The 17,267-nt window shown below is 46.6% G+C and overlaps 1 protein-coding gene and 1 long non-coding RNA gene across 3 annotated transcripts in view; one reads left to right on the top strand and one right to left on the bottom strand.

Moving 5' to 3' along the window:
• LOC310678495 overlaps nucleotides 1-17,267 on the top strand; it is a 179,885-nt gene that overhangs the window by 64,082 nt on the left and 98,536 nt on the right. The gene's annotated exons all lie outside the window — the stretch shown is intronic.
• Nucleotides 1-17,267, bottom strand: part of P3H2 (prolyl 3-hydroxylase 2) — a 235,765-nt gene that overhangs the window by 142,988 nt on the left and 75,510 nt on the right. The gene's annotated exons all lie outside the window — the stretch shown is intronic.

The following is a 17,267-nucleotide window of genomic DNA, read 5'->3' as shown; positions in this document are numbered from 1 at the left end:
CCCTTTGTGGGTCCTAATGTTAGTCATTTCCTCCTGAATCTTCTATAACAATCCAAATCTTTTACATCTCCATTATATCTAAAATTCACCATTAAACTACAAGTGTTATTCCAACCCCCAACTCTATAATTCTGATTCCCATGGAGTCTTGAGCTAAAGGTTCTCCCTGGAGAGTTTTTGGATCGTCTTTTTAATAAAGAAGTTAAACAGAAGAATAAAAATATTTTCTCTCTCTCTCTCTCTCTCTCTCTCTCTGGTTCAGGGGGGTCTTTGGCACAAATTTGGCTTTATTTGGTTTCCTAACCTGTCCCAAGACAACACAGGGCAGGTTACAACACAACAGAGGCAGCTTGAAATGCACCACAACGTTCAAGAAAAGAGACCGGTGAACCTGTTGGATTGGAGTTATGCAAGATCCTCATGTAATAATAATAATAATAATAATAATAATAATAATGGGTGTGAGGTTTGGGTTTTTGTTCTTTGTGAAAATGTCGCGCTGAGGATATTTCCCCCGGCAGAGGGCGCTGAAAGTATACCTTTCTTTCCCTCCTCCCTCCTTCAGGACTCAGTCAATGAAGATGTGAAGTCAGGGGCATAAGAAGCAGGGGTGGCGGGGGCAGTGTGCCCCGGGTGTCATCTCTGAGAGGGGTGACAAAATCCCCCCTGGGCACACACCCCCCAATAGAGGTTGGATGGCCATCTGCCAGGGATTCCTGAGCTACAATTCCTGCAATTCAGTGGATTAGACTAGATGAACTTTGGGGCATCCCTTCTAATAATAATAATAATAATAATAATAATAATAATAATAATAATAATTTATTTATATCCCGCCCTCCCCAGCCAGAGCCGGGCTCAGAGTGGCTAACAACAATAAAAGTAATACAGCATTCTAAAATCCATTCATTTTAAAATCAATTCAAAATCAAATTATCCAGTGGTATCTTGGTTCTCAAACTAAATCCGTTCCAAAACCAAAGCGTTCCAAAACCAAGGCGCACTGCTTTCCCATAGAAAGTAATGCAAAACGGGTTGATCCATTCCAGACTTTTAAAACAACCCCTAAAACAGCAATTGAACATGGATTTTACTTTCTAACGAGACCACTGATCCATAAAATGAAAGCAACAAACAATGTACCGCAGCCACACAACCAATCAGTCAATCAGTCGCTGAACTGGGTTCCACACAGTCGCAAAAGCAAAACAAAAAAGAGATGCAGAAACCAAAATGCAAAATAAATATAAAAACCAGACAGACTTCAGTGTAACACTCAAAAGGGAAGTGTGGCAGTCAAAATGGAGCACATTCGGCTTCCAAAAAGGGTTCACAAACCGGAACACTTACTTCCGGGTTTGCAGTGTTTGGGTTCCAAGTTGTTTGAGTGCCAAGGCATTTGAGAACCAAGGTACAGTGATTTTTGCCAACTCACTCCTAGAAAGAGGAGGTGCGAATCAGGAGCTCATCGAAACCCAGAACGAACCACTTCATGCTTCAGATGGCCCAGCTGGTTGAGGCTCCTTCGTAAGCACCCCGAGTCGAAAGAGCAATTGGGATTCTGGACCGAGCCCAGGAAAATATGTGTCATGGACAGCGCCTCAGTTTCTGATGTGTCAAAATGTGCAAGATGCCCCGAGGGCAGGGCAGGGAAGCCAGAAGGAAAGTGGGTCACACAAATGGGCATATTTCCCCCCTGAGAAGAACACCTTGTCTTCTTCCAGCCAAATTATCACCCTTCAGATAGAGGCTTCCAAGACACACAAACACACACACACACACCCCTGAATTGTCTGATTTTTCTCCCAACCTTTCTCTGTCTCTCTCCGCTCTGGAATTTCAGGTCTGGAATGCGTTGCTTCATGCTAGGACTTGCTTAAGGAGCTGGGAAGCGGCTGGGTTGGGTTCCCAGACAAGGAGAGAGAGAAAGAGAGAGACATTTTCTATGGGAGCCAAACGCACGGCGATGGCCTCCTTCTTGAGAAGCGAAAACACACAAACAGATCCCGACCTGGTTTAGGGACTTCCCAACTGCTGGAAGGTGTACCAGAGAACACCGAGGAATCCCCTGCGCTCCCGTGGAATATTTGTCGCTCATAAAAGGAAGCCACAAATCAATAAACTGAAACTGACACGGGGACAAATAGAAGAAGACGCCTTCACCCCGCTATGGCTCCCCTTTATCACATACGCAGCCCAACAAGACAACGACAAAAATCCACCAACAGCGTACAAATCAGTATGGCTAACCTGATCTAAAACACACACACACCCCACTCACACATGAAAACAAAGACCACCACAGCCAACCCCAAATGAACAACAACACCCTAGGCCAACCCCAACCTCTCTCACCACCAAAGGAACACAAGTGAACAGCAAAGAACCTGCACAAGCAACGCTGACACAAAACCCTACATATAGTAAGTAAAATAGAAACATCGCCACCTGACCCCACCCCCACCCATCTTTCCTCCCTCCACCTCCTTCCCCCCTTTTCTTCCTTAAAGGTAAAGGTAAAGGGACCCCTGACCATTAGGTCCAGTCATGACAGACTCTGGGGTTGCGGCGCTCATCTCGCTTTACTGGCCAAGGGAGCTGGCGTACAGCTTCTGGGTCATGTGGCCAGCATGACGAAGCCGCTTCTGGCGAACCAGAGCAGCGCACAGAAACACCGTTTACCTCCCTGCAGGAGCGGTACCTATTTATCTACTTGCACTTTGACGTGCTTTCAAACTGCTAGGTTGGCAGGAGCAGGGACTGAGCAACGGGAGCTCAATCCGTCACGGGGATTCGAACCACTGACCTTCTGATCAGCAAGCCCTAGGCTCTGTGGTTTAACCCACAGCACCACCCGCGTCCCTCTTTTTCTTCCTTATGTCTCAGCAAATGAAACTGATTTGTAAAAATGTCACAGGGGAAAAAAATACGAGAGAGAGACATTGCACACACCTTTGTAAACCAACAAAATCTTTAATAATAATAAAAATAAATAAAAGGAAGCCACAGACCTCTGAAGAAGAAAGCATGACATGTTCTTACAGCCACAACAGAACTCCAAAACGCTGGTGGAACGGTGGAACTCATTCCCTGCAGGAGGGGCACCAGGTGCCATCCAGCCGTCTTAGGATTTGTGTAGGGTTTACTCTTCAGCCTTTTATTCTCCAGGAGATATCCCACAAAGCATTAGAGGTTTACCATCAGAGTTTTCCTTCCCCGAGATGGGTTACTTTCCCAGGTGGGTGAGCCCCATCTGCCCCTCACTTCCCTCTATGGCATGGGCAGAAACCACCTTCTTGACCATTGGACCATTCTTGGTCTTGCCACTCAATCTGCCAAAGCCTCAGTTCACATGCAAGGGAAATCACACACCCCCTAACAATGCAATGCAATGCAAAATAAAATAAAGTAAAGTAAAGTAAAGTAAAGTAAAGTAAAGTAAAGTAAAGTGAAATGAAATGAAATGAAATGAAATGAATGTTTCATGGTACAAGTTTATAAAACCAGACATTCATAGAATTGTAGAGGGTCATTTAATCTAACCCCCCACAATGCAGGAATCATTTTGCCCAAAGTAGGACTCAAACCCATGACCCGTGGCTGCTGAACATGTGATGTGGGTAGGGGCCGGATTAAGGTTGCAATCTTGGTTTTAAAAGCTGTGTTTTGGACCTGCTGCATCATCTTCCATCTGGCCCAGCCATCTCTTTCCAGCACCGGCCCAGGAAATGCCCAGATGAGGAGCTCATGAGTTGGGCAAGCAGGACGTCACACCCCTGCCCCCTCCCCCAGAGCGTGTGGTCACTTATACAATGCTGGACTTTCCGGAGGATGAAATGTTTCCTGTGCAGTGTCCTTGGAGCAGGAAGAAACCTTTGCGGTGCATCTCCTGGTTTCCCTTTTGCTCCTTTTCAAGACCCACCCAGCCAGCCTGCTGGAAGAGTCTTGTTGTGGCGCCAGGAAATATTAATTACCAGGATAGTCTTCTTTGATGGTTTGGAATAACAAACACTGTAAACCATAAGGGACAGAGTTATGCAACACTGCAGGGACAGAAAGTGCCTGGCACAGGAAGAAGGCAGCGTGATCTTTCTCTGGGGCAGGGACCTCATTGTCCTCTTGCAAAGGGGAGGCACGGCTGGAGATCGGAGACATCATGGCAGCCTTCGGGTCACAGGGGAGGAGGAAGAGGGGCTCAAGGAATGCCATTCTGCCACGAGAATTCCTGTGTTTGGTCACTTAGAAACATAGAAATCTAGGGTTGGAAGAAACGGCAAGGGCCAACAGGACTATTATAATTTTATTAATTATTAAATTTATATACCACTGTTCACCTGAGGGACACAGGATGCCTGAAGGAGCATCTCCACCCCCATCGTTCTGCCTGGACACTGAGGTCCAGCTCCGAGGGCCTTCTGGCAGTCCCCTCACTGAGAGATGTGAGGTTACAGAGAACCAGGCAGAGGGCCTTCTTGGTGGTGGCACCCACCCTGTGGAAAACCCTTCCATCTGATGTCAAGGAAATAAACCACTACTTGACATATAGAAGACATCTGAAGGCAGCCCTGTTTAGGGAAGTTTTTAATGTCTGATGTTTTATCGTATTTTTAACAATCTGTTGGGAACTGCACAGAGTGGCAGAGGAAACCCAGCCAGATTGGGGTTGTTGTTGTTGTTGTTATTGTTGTTATTATTATTATTATTATTATTATTATTATTATTATTATTATTATTTTCTCACACACATATTTAAAAGACCATAGAAGGCCAAAGCCTTTTATGAGTGAGAAGATTAATGTTTTTGCCTGGCGCCTAAAGATATGCCAGGAAGGCACCAGGTGAGCCTCCCTGGGGAGAGCATCACATAAACAGATGGGGAGCCACCACCGAAAAGGCCCCGTTCTTGTGTTGTCACTTTCTGGGCTTCTGGGGGAGGAGGCACATGAAAAAAGACCTCAGATGATGGTTGTAGGGTTAGAATGATCTGATCCGCTTGGTCTTCTGCTTTGTTTGTTTGTTGAACTTTATGAGTTACTTCTGTTGAAATTTATAATTTGATACTATGAATAATATACCTTATTTAACTAATAACACAGCCAGTTACGTCTCGTGTGTTTATTGAGTATGCTTTATGTGACCATAGGTTTGTTTGTTGTTGCTTTGCCAAAGAGCAACCTGGCTGCTGAATTCTGCACCAGCTGAAGTTTCCAAATCATCTTCAGAGGCAGCCCTACGTGCAATGCTTTGCAGTAATCCAGCATGGTGTCCACCCCTTGAAATGCAGGAATCGCAGCCAAAGCATCGCTGACAGATGACCATCCAACCTCTGTTTTAAAATCCCCAAGGAAGGAAAGTCCGCCAGCTTCCACAGGTGTTCATTCCCCTCTTGAAAGCTTCTCACCATCAGAATGTTTAGTGAGAATCAGCTTTCTTGTCAAACCAAAGAGATCTTGACCTTCTTTGTGCCCGGACAATGAGAAGCCCCTCATCAAAGCACTAGTAAGTGGCTTAAGGCCCTCGTATTTATGGGACCGCCTCTCCTGGTCTGCCCCACAGAGGACCTTGAGGTCCATGAATAACCATAGTTTAGAGGTCCCGGGCCCTAAGGAAGTCAGATTATCCTCCACCAGGGCCAGGGCCTTCTCAGTGGTGGCTCCGACCTGGTGGAATGCTCTGTCCCAGGAGACCAGGGCCCTGCAGGATTTAACTTCCTTCTGCAGGGCCTGTAAGACAGAGCTATTCCACCTGGCTTTCAATTTGAACTTAGCCTGATTTTTTATTCCCCTTCCTTCCCTCCCCCTCCCCTTTTTATTTATTTTTTTTACAGCTAATTCTCCCCTGGTCTCCTCGCTGGCCCAGATTAGACTAATTTAGCCAGCTAGCCCTGGTGATCATCTAATGTTTATTGGATGGATTTCCCCCCTAAATTGATTTTTGAATTCTGAATTTATCGTTATCCACATTTTATACTGTATTTTATGCTGTTTTTTTGCTGCATCAATTAAGTGTTTTAAATTTGTTGTTAGCCGCCCTGAGCCTGGTTTCTGAACCGGGAAGGGCGGGGTATAAATAAAAAAATATATATTATTTATTATTATAGTAAGTCCACTTCTACACCAACTGGTTTAGGAGAAATAAAAGATAGCCCTTCCTGCAGCGCTAGATAAACTGTGGAACTCCTTCCCACAGGAAGCTGTGACGGCCACCAAATTGCATGGATGAAATGGAGTCAGTGAGAGATTTTACTTTCCTGGGCTCCATGATCACTGCAGATGGTGACAGCAGTCACGAAATTAAAAGACGCCTGCTCCTTGGGAGAAAAGCAATGACAAACCTAGAGAGTATCTTAAAAAGCAGAGACATCACCTTGCCAGCAAAGGGCCATATAGTAAAAGCCATGGTTTTCCCAGTAGTGATGTAAAGAAGGCTGATCACCGAAGAAGGATGCTTTTGAATTATGGTGCTGGAGGAGACTCTTGAGAGTCCCATGGATTGCAAGAAGATCAAACCTCTCCATTCTGAAGGAAATCAGCCCTGAGTGCTCACTAGAAGGACAGATCCTGAAGCTGAGGCTCCAAGACTTTGGCCACCTCATGAGAAGAGAAGACTCCCTGGAAAATACCCTGATGTTGGGAAAGATGGAGGGCACAAGGAGAAGGGGACGACAGAGGACGAGATGGTGGGACAGTGTTCTTGAAGCTACCAACATGAGTTTGACCAAACTGCGGGAGGCAGTGGAAGACAGGAGGGCCTGGCGTGCTCTGGTCCAGGGGGTCACGAAGAGGCGGACACGATGAAACGACTAAACAACAACAACAAAAGAGGACAGGACAGAATTCATGGCAGAGAAAGTGACCACTGGCTTCTAGTCATGATGGCAATGGTCTGCTTCTGTGGTTTGGGGCTGTATGCCTCTGAATAACAATTCCTGGACCCCACAGGAGGGGAGAGGGCTATGGGGGTCCAGCCTGGCTTGTGGGTTCCCCACAGGCATCTGGTTGGCCACTGTGAGAACAAGATGCAAGATAATGTTTTTAACAGTCATCATTTCTATATGGGCATCTGTGGCTATAAATAAGCACATGACAAGTTGTGCAATTGAGTCTCTTCTTCTTCTTCTTCTTCTTCTTCTTCTTCTTCTTCTTCTTCTTCCTCTTCCTCTTCCTCTTCCTCTTCCTCTTCCTCTCTCCTAGGCATTTCCTCTTCCGAAAGGACAGTCCAGTCAGAAAGAACCTGATTCATCCAGACTTTCTCATGAGTAGACAGGTTGCTGGTCATCAGAAAGAACGCCTCTATCCTTGCTTCACACAGCCGCAGATGCCACCCAGGGGGGCGATTGGTGTGGTGATTGGCACCCATTGGATACGCAGAAAATATTAAAAATAAATTTTAAGGATCCGCAGAAAGAGGGGGGAGGAAGTCAACTTTCGAAACATTAAAATTACTGAAATGTATAAAACTGAAAATCATAAATAAAATAAAAGGAAACCCTGCGCACCCAGGTCTCAATCTGACCCTCTAACCACTAGACTACACTGCCTTTCAAAATTCCACAAATTCGTTTCAGCGGAGAGCGGGAGGGGGACAAATCTTTTAAACGTTCTCAGAAAAATGTCCGCTCTGATTTCAGCTGACATCTGAATTGGCTGCCAGGGGAGCAGAGACCTGGACTGCAGGAAGGCGGACTGATGAAGCGGCTTTGCTCATCTCCAGGCGAGAGTGTCTCAACTGGGAATTCTGGGATGGATGTTCCTGTCCTCGGCCGCCCACAAAGCCTCCCTCAAGGAGCAGGAAGAGCCTGCTAAGCTTGCCAGACAAGTTCCACACCTGCTGAAGCCCAGAAGCAGAGCTGGGTAGCTTCTTCCCAGGTGTGTGCGTCTGTGCACACACACAAACACACCTTCAAGCACATCGACATTCGCCCCCCAAGAAACAGCGGGTTTGGGAAGCTGAATAAAGCCTGTGAAAACCCAGAGATTCCCCCTTGTGATTGGTGATCCAACCTGCCTGGAATAAAAAAAAAGAAGAAGGGGGAAATAGCAACAATAATGGGTGAGATAGGTGACATTGCGCTATGATGGAACATTCTGTCTGCACAAGCGTTTCAACTGGCCAGATGGAGTTATCTGCACTCCCCCCAGTGCCAGATTTATTATTATTATTATTATTATTATTATTATTATTATTATTATTATTTATACCCCGTCCTCCCCAGCCAAGGCCGGGCTCAGGGCGGCTAACAAGCAATAATAAAAACAAGTTGAATAAATACAACTTAAGAACAAGATTAAAATACAACATTGAAATATTGCAACATTAAAATATTAAAATGCAGTCTCATCACAGGAGGAGAAAGGAAAAAGAAAGAGGGGGAGGGAATCTAATTGGCTCCAAGCCAAAGGCCAGGTGGAACAACTCTGTTTTACAGGTCCTGTGGAAAGAAACCAGATCCTGCAGGGCCCTGGTCGCATGAGACACAGCGTTCCACCAGGCTGGAGCCAGAGTTGAAAAGGCCCTGGCTCTGGTTGAAGCTAATCTGACTTCCTAAGGGCCTGGGACCACTAGGGTGTTGCTATTTATGGACCTTGAGGCTCTCCGTGGGGCAGACCGGGAGAGGCGGTCCCGTAGGTATATAAGCTACTCTAGCTTAGAGCCCCACTCCCTTGGGGGCCACCCAAAAATTTAAAGGAAAAAGAACTGTATGTACATTTCCAAAATATAAGATAAAAAACTAATAAAATAAAACCTACATGCAGCAACAGTGTTTTGTGTTGTGTAGCTTCCTATGTCACTAGTCATGGGCCTCGCCTGCTCGCCTGCTCCCTAAAATATCACTGCTTTGCTCCTTTCTATATATAGGGTGCCTACATTCTGCGTGGTCGCATCGCAACATGTGCAAATGGCTTGAGATACCTATGAGGTCCATCAATTACCATATAGAATATATTCAACACAAAAACAGCAACAATTTGTTGTTGACAAAGGACAGCTGGACATAGAAAGGTCCCCATTACCTTCAGGAGCTGAGGGCCTCATCAAACCTCAATCTGGCCCAGCTCTGCCCCTGCCTCGTGCTATTCACAGAAGCAATTGTGGGGGATATAGGAGGAGGGGGCATGGAAGCCCCATTAAGTATCTAGAGGGAATCATAGAATTTTAGAGTCGGAAGGGACCCAAGGGTCATCTAGTCCAACCCCCTGCAATGAAGGAATCTCAGCTGAAGCATCCAGGACAGATGACTATCCAATCTCTGTTTAAATTATTCCAATGAAGGAGAGTCCACCACCTTCCGAGGGAGTCTGTTCCACTGTCAGATATTCAGTTGGAATCTCCTTTCTTGTAACTTGAAGTCACGGGTTCGAGTCCTACCCTCCAGAGCAGGAGAAAACAAGCATGGGACAGCTCTTCAGATTTCTGAAGATGGCTCTCCTATCTCCTCTCTGTCTCCTCTTCTCCAGGCTAAACATACCCAGCTCCTTCAAACACTCCTCATAAGGCTTTTGTTTTCCAGACCTTTCCCTGTTTTGGTCACCCTCCTCTGCACACCTCCCGGATCATCAGTGTCCTGTTTAAATTGCGGAGCCCAGACCTGGACACAGTTATTTATTGATTTGGGACATAGCAGAAGCAATATCTTGGATCGTGTGAATTGGGTCAATTTGCCTTTAAATGCAAAGAGGGTCAAAGGTCTCCCCTTTGCTCCTGAAAGGGGCTTGAGTTTGGGAGAATGAGCAGCCTTGGCACAAATCAGTCTCTTAAGCTTAAGCCAAGAAAAAGTATTCTCTATAAGATTGAATATCAATATATGTATCAAGACTTTTAGATTAGACCACTGAAGAAGCCCGGCAAATTATCTTGGGAATGTGCTACCTGCAAGCCCCAGTAAAAGGGCCCCATTGGGGGCGAACAGCGGACTCTTGATTACTTCGACTGCCAGGACGAAACAGGTGCAAACGCCAACACCCTGTTGTCTACAACTATCTACAGTGGTACCTCTGGATGCAAACGGGATCCCTTCCGGAGCCCCGTTCGCATCCTGAAGTGAACGCAACCCGTGTTCATATGTCTGCACATGCGTGGGTCGCCGCTTCTGTGCATGCTCGTGACGTCATTTTGAGCGTCTGCGCATGCGGCAAAACCCGGAAGTCATGCGCTCCGTTACTTCCAGGTCACCACAGAGCGCAACCTGAAAATATTCATCCCGAAGCTACTTCAGCCCGAGGTATGACTGTATCTACAACTCCACTAGGAACTCTCAGCATTGTGAATAACACCGAACTTACCTTTTGTTGGTATCTTCATGAGCTTATCTAAAAGACTGAGTTAAACATTTGAAAAACCTGTTGAAACCAGACATTATAAGCTGATTTTAGGCTGGGTAGTTCGCAAGCCTCTGTGGCATTGTTTAATGTTTTGCATTTTTCTCAGAAGGTTGATAAAGTATGTATAATTATGGTTCTGTGTATATGAATCGCCAGTGTGTTGCATGAGTCGCTCTACCCCTTGGCACACATCTGGGCAAGGGGATGACCCTGCCCAGAAGCAGCTGCCATCGCTGCCAAGCGGTTAGAAGAGGAGGGCGGCTTTCTGGAGCCCCCGAAACGGGTGGGTCTCTGGTCTTGTGCAGATGAGCTTCTCTTGCCAAGAAGGGCTGGGTGGGCGCAAGAGATGCTTCTGCGGTTGCTGCATCAACAAATCCCACGCGCCGCAGGTGTCTGCTCTGACTTGCTCTTCACCCCGACGAGGCAGGCCGCTCCTCAAGACCCTTTGTGCTGGGCTGCATTCCCCAATTCCCTCAAGCTGCGTTGAGGCTTGCCTCTGTGTGTGCGCGTGTGTGCAAATTGCAGAAGTGGGCTCGGCCAGCTCTTCTGCAAAAGGGAAGTCGGACGCGGTCTTGGTGGTGCCGATGAAACGCAGACTTCTGCCCGATGGCAGGCTCCTGCGGAGAGGGGGGGGAGCAGGGGGAGAGCCTGGCTGGGGGAAGGCTCCTGCATTTTCCAAAATAAAAAAGAAAAGACACAAGGAAGGTGGAGAACCTAAGAAGGGCCTTCTGGCTCAGGTCAAAGGGGGCCCATCTATTTTATTTTTTAATAATTTTTTTATTAGATTTTCCACAATGATAACACAAACCACAAATCAAAATGATACACAAAAACAGAAAAAAAGGAACAATAAACAGATAAACAATAACAACAAACTTAATTCTTCACAAATCCAACCTTTTAAGCATCTTGGCTGACTTCCTCAAATCCCTCCCTTCTGAGTTTCCTTGTAATTAAAAGTCACAGCTTTCCAATATCATTATTAAACTAAAACCATTTCCAATTATAGTCCATCTTATTCACTTTTCTTAACATTCTAAATCCCATTTATTTAATTATAACTTAGTTTAATCCTAGGCCTATTTGTTTCTTTCAAGTACGTAATTTCTAATTTTTTATTACAATATTTGTTCAAATAGTCCTTGAATTTCCTCCAGTCCTCTAGAAACTCCTCTTCTTTCTGGTCGCGGACTCTTCCCGTCAGTCAGCCAACTCCAAAAAGTCCATCATCTTCATCTGCCAATCTTCCACTGTTGGTAGTTCTTGTGTTTTCCAACTTTTAGCAAGTAATATTCGGGCGGCCGTTGTGGCATACAAAAATAATTTATCATCTTTCTTGGGCAATTCCAAACCTGTTCAAAGGGGGCCCGTCTGGTCCAGCATCCTGTTCTCACAGTGGCCAACCAGTTGCCACGCAAAACCCACAGGCAGGATTTTTTCACTGTAACACTTTTTAAAATTAAAATTTTCTGACTTTTTTTTTTTTTACAATATTCTTCATTTCAAATACTTGTACTGTTTCATAAATTGACTTCCCACCCCCACTTCCGCAGTGCTTCTACTCAAACCTTTTCTACTGCATTATGTCTTTTTTAAAATAATAATAATAATAATAATAATAATAATAATTTGATTTTACAAATATAAAATTATAACAATACCAATTACATATCCATATTTAGAGATTTCTCTGAATCTCTAGACTTCCCACTGTCCCCTCCGTGGGTCCTACTGTCATCCTTTTCAACTGCATATTATTTCATAATCCATATTTTATGCCACTCCATTTTGTCCATAAAATTTGCTGCCTTACAAGTGCTATTGCAGTCCTGCCCATGTTTTCATCTGCTTACAGTGGTCTCCAAAATAAATTATCATTTCCCCCCATTCTTTTCTTTATTGAAGTGTTGGTCTTCTTGGTTCCTGAGCTTTCTACTGCATTATGTCTTTGCCTATTATAAAAAGTTTCTCTGTTACACCTATTTTATCACATTTCTTCTCCTGATTTTATCTCAAATTCTGAGCATGATTTCATTTGACTGTTGTATTTTAAAAACATATTCCAAAAACGTCCTCCATTCTTCTATGAAACAACCTGGTGAGTTCGGTTAGGCTGAGAGGCTGTGACTTGCCCAAGGTCACCCCATGAGTGTCATGGCCAAGAATGGGATTCGAACCCTTGTCTCCCAGGTCCTAGACCAATACTCTCACCACTACACCACAATGGTTCTCCCACCGTGAGGGTAGGCCAAGGAGGTCATACCCGGCAACATTCCTCTGATGAAAATAGGGACGTCCCATTCCATAATGATAATTTTACTGTTTGTATCCTGCACATCTTCCTGGGTTGCCCCAGCCACTCTGGGCAGATGCCAACATATATAAAAACATAATAAAATGTTTAAAAAATTAGAAAACTTCCCTATTGTGATGGCCTGGGACTTGGGCTCGGACTCGGAACCAGAGGAATCTCAGTCTGCGCTAGATCCTTTGCCTCAGGCATCACCTGAACCAAGTCTGGGGCCTGATCCTGAAGAGTCCCAGTCTGCACAGGTTCCAGCTGGGCTGAGCCAGGGGCCTGAGCCTGCCCTGGCTCCAGATGTGGGGATGACCTCGTTGCCTTCAGCTGGGCCATCACTTACAGCTGCTCCACTACTGGTTGGGTCAGGGGACGCTGAGGCAGCCCCTGGGTCTAGTCACCCACCGACGTCTCCCAAGCTGCAGAGACGAAGGTCTGAGAGAAGGAGAGACCTGAGGACTCGCAGGAGGAGTGCTCGCCTTCAGGCAAAACAGGGAGGTGAGTCGCCAGGGGATCAGGACCAGCCGTTACTCTGACAAAGATAAAATGCTGTCGGACCTGCCCCAGGTTGTGGGAGCAACATTGCTGTATGCCAGATCCTGTACCTGTCCTTGCCTGGTTTCCTGCCTTGTGTCCTGCCTTGGTCCTGTCGGACTGACTCCTTGCAGAACCCTTCGATTTGGGACCGGACCTGGACCACGTTGCTTGGGTTACCCCGGGGCCCAGCACACCTATACAGGATTGCCTTCAGAGTGCTGGATAACTCCATCCCCTCCAACATTTCTCCAGTGAAAATAGGGACAACTTAAGGAAAAGCGGGACATACCAGGATCAAATCAGAAACCAGGATGGCTTCTCTAAATCAGGAAAACGGGGACACTTGGAGGGTTTGGGAGGTGAGCTCATGTAAGGCCAAACCATATTAATTAATTTAAAGCTTTCTGGTCCCACCCCTTTCATCAAGCAGATGTAGAAAGACAGTGAGGAAAACAGAATAAAACATATCTCCCCCTGCTCCCAATGTTTTCAGATTAATAGCAGACACTTAACAGAGTCCAGCAGCAGAAAAAATAACAGAGAAGTTCGCCAAGAGCCTTCTCAAAGGCGAGGTCTTCACCAAATACCGGGAGCACAGAAGTGATGGGATCAGGTGGACCATACTTGGAAAGGCATTCCGTAGGGCAGGTGCCACCACAGAAAAGGCCCTGTTCCTGACTGACACCTGTCACATCTCCCAAGCTTGAGGGAGTTGGAGCCCAGAGCCCAGGTGGCGATTAGAGAAAGCTGACTCTATAAAATAAAATGGGGGTTCTACATCAAAAAGCTCATGTGACATGAGGGGACTGAGCTCTCCCCACTTTTCTCTTTCATGCTCTTTTGCAGGCACCCCAAACTTGGCCCTCCAGATGTTTTGGGACTACAATTCCCATCATCCCTGACCACTGGTCCTGTTAGCTAGGGATGATGGGAGCTGTAGTCCCGAAACATCTGGAGGGCCGAGTTTGGGGATGCATGCTCTGTTGCTTCCAACACACAGCTCTGGCTCAGTTTGGTATCAGAGTCAGGAAAACAACTTGAAGTGACGAGATAGAGGGATCGGGGTAGCTTCAGAGGCCAGCATAGCTGGGCATCTGCCAAGGTCCACACTTAAGCAGGAGCCCCCACCTCTAGAGCCCTAATTTATGGTTACCAGATTTTTTTCAATGAATCCGGGGACCCTTTTTTTCTTTTGAAGCTGAGTACCAACAAGGAGTCAGTAGTAGGGATGGTGAGGCAAAAGACCCTGGGCCTAAGCACACATGCATATTGTATAAAAGTGCAAAGTCCTTCTTTCGCACCCTGTGAAACATAAATGTGCAGAGGTTTTTTCAAAAACTGGGCAATGGCTGGTTGTGACTCCCGAGCCTCCCCCAATCAGTCAAAACAAAGGGGGAAGGGGGCAGGAGATCTGTACCGCCGGATGTCCCCGTTTCCCCTTCGGCAGTGGTGGCGGCAGTGGCAGCCTCAGCATCCCGGAGCCAGCCTGGTAGCGCAGTTGGCTCTGGCTGGCTTTAGGAGCTGCTTGTTCCCGCTGCTGTGGCACCTGCTATTTTTCCTCACTGGAAGTCCCCATATGATGTAAATGTTGTCCCTATTTTCAAAAAGGGGAAAAGAAAGGACCCAAATAATTACCACCCAGTCAGTCTGACATCAATACCAGGGAAGATTCTGGAGCAGACCATTAAGCAAACAGTCTGTGAGCACCTAGAAAGGAATGCTGTGATCACCAATAGTCAGCATGGATTTCTGAAAAATAAGTCATGTCAGACTAACCTGATCTCATTTTTTGACAGAATTACAAGCCTGGTAGATGAAGGGAACACAGTGGATGTAGTCTACCTTGATTTCAGCAAGGCATTTGACAAGGTGCCCCATGATATTCTTGTAAAGAAGCTGGTAAAATGCGGTCTTGACTATGCTACCACTCAGTGGATTTGTAACTGGCTGACTGACCGGACCCAAAGGGTGCTCATCAATGGTTCCTCTTCATCCTGGAGAAGAGTGACTAGTGGGGTGCCACAGGGTTCTGTCTTGGGCCCGGTCTTATTCAACATCTTTATCAACGACTTGGATAATGGACTCAAGGGCATCCTGATCAAATTTGCAGATGACCTATGCTGAGGCTGCTGCTGCCACGTTTTCCGGGGACAGATTTGCAAATCTGGGGACATTCTGGGGACGGAATTTGTCCGGGGACAGATTTGCAAATCTGGGGACTATCCCGGGGACGTCTGGTAACCCTACCCTAATTACTAAGAGCTCCAATTCCATCCATGGCTGACCAAACCAAAGGAGAACTACAGTCCTTGTCTGGACTAGAGCATCTCATTCTGATCAGGCACTCATTTCGTAAATTTCCATGAGTGCTGCAAAGTGGCAGCAGAAGGTCAAGAGACTTTCTCAATAAGGAAGATATTTCAGGCTAATTGTCTGCAGATATTTCTGGCCAATTGTTCTGGCCTTCTAGTCTGCAGCAAGGGAGCTGTCTGGGGAGCGGGAACACTCTGCTCTCACCTTCCAGTGTGTTTCTGCAGCTTTCTAGACTTCTCCCTGTCTGGAAATCAGAATGCAGAAGTGTCTGCTGTGGTGGGGAGCAGATTGCAGAACTGGCTACTGTGGTGGCTGGCTCGGTTGCCAGCGTGGCAGCAGGAGGGGGCTCAGGAAATGATGGCAGAAATCCAGCCACAGAGGGTGAGGAATAGAAGGAGCAGGGGTGCCACACCACCCTTACTCCACCCCCTGCAACTTGAAATGGGGTTGAGGTGGGGGAGGAATTGCTTGCTGCACAGAGGAGAAGTCTCGGATCTCTGGGGACTGCAGCCCTGAGCCAAGCTATAAACTCAGATAGCTTTAAAAGAGGATTGGACAAATTCATGCAGGGGCTACAAGCCTGGATGCCCATGTGTTGCCTCCACAGGGACCCTCGTACCTACGGGACCGCCTCTCCTGGTATGTCCCATGGAGGACCCTACGGTCTGCTAATAACAACACCCTGAAGATCCCAGGCCCCAGGGAGGTCAGACTGGCTTTGACCAGAGCCAGGGCCTTTTTGGTTGTGGCCCCAGCCTGGTGGAACGCTCTCTCACAAGAGACCAGGGCCTTTGGCCAGGATTCAATCTGACTCATTTTCTCTTTGTATAAGAACAAGCACGAAGGAGGTTTCCCAGCTCGCTCACAGGTCCTTATAATATCAGTTGGTCCTGGCAAGTATTAACCACTTTCAATTTAACCTGAGGACTGCCATTTGTTTAATTTTAATTAAGGCATCTAGTTGGCTGCTGTGAGAACAGGATGCTGCACTTGATGGGCCATTGGCCGGATCCAGCAGGATCTTCTTAGGTTCTCAAAGGAACCAGCATCTCTTCCTCATCCCCCTGTCTTCCTTGCTAAATCTGCTCATCGCTACAGAAAACATGGCCGTGGACAGACAGGCTCCAGACCAGAGGGTTTCCCCTTTAATGATTTCTCCTCTCCTAGAAGGTGGGAAAGTCAGGCCGAAGAACTATGAAAGTCCTCAGTTGGCAGCTGGCACAGTATATACTGCAATCTGATGTCCTCCAGATGTTTTGGATGGTAACTCTCATTAGTGGGCTATGCTGGCTGGGCTGCAGTAGCCCTCCTGTCTCTTCCCTGAGATCTGTCCAGGGTGCTGAAGGACCTGTCTTGGACTCCACTCTTATCTCCAGACCAGTACCATCTCTGCTCCCTGCTCTGAGTCTCTGCTTCCCTTCCTGATCAGCTTCCTCCAGGCCTCACTTTGGGCTCAGCCTATCTTTCCTCCAAGGTTCAAACGTTGGGTCATCTCCTTCCACATTTCGTTGCAAATGGCATCCTGTTTTAGAACAAGTGCTGACTAGGTCTGGTGGACTGGGACTGGGCCAACCAAATCTGATCATAAACCATTGGAGGCTGCAGCAGCAGTGCTCAATGCAGTTCTCAGTAGATGACCATTGGCCATGTACCATGTCTGGTGAAGAAGGCTTCCTTTTTCCTGTCCTAATCTACTGCAAGGACATCTCATGGGCCAGTTTCCTAGTCAGGCTACTTTGCAACTCTAGAGGAAGCCACCCAAAGAGTGATTTCCCAACAAAGTTTGATTTCTTTTT

The sequence above is a fragment of the Podarcis tiliguerta genome, assembly GCF_965153285.1.
Source record: "Podarcis tiliguerta genome assembly, chromosome: 5".
Lineage (NCBI taxonomy): Eukaryota > Metazoa > Chordata > Lepidosauria > Squamata > Lacertidae > Podarcis > Podarcis tiliguerta.
Note: the sequence above shows the minus strand (reverse complement) of the source record. Positions and strands in the feature narration are given on the sequence as shown.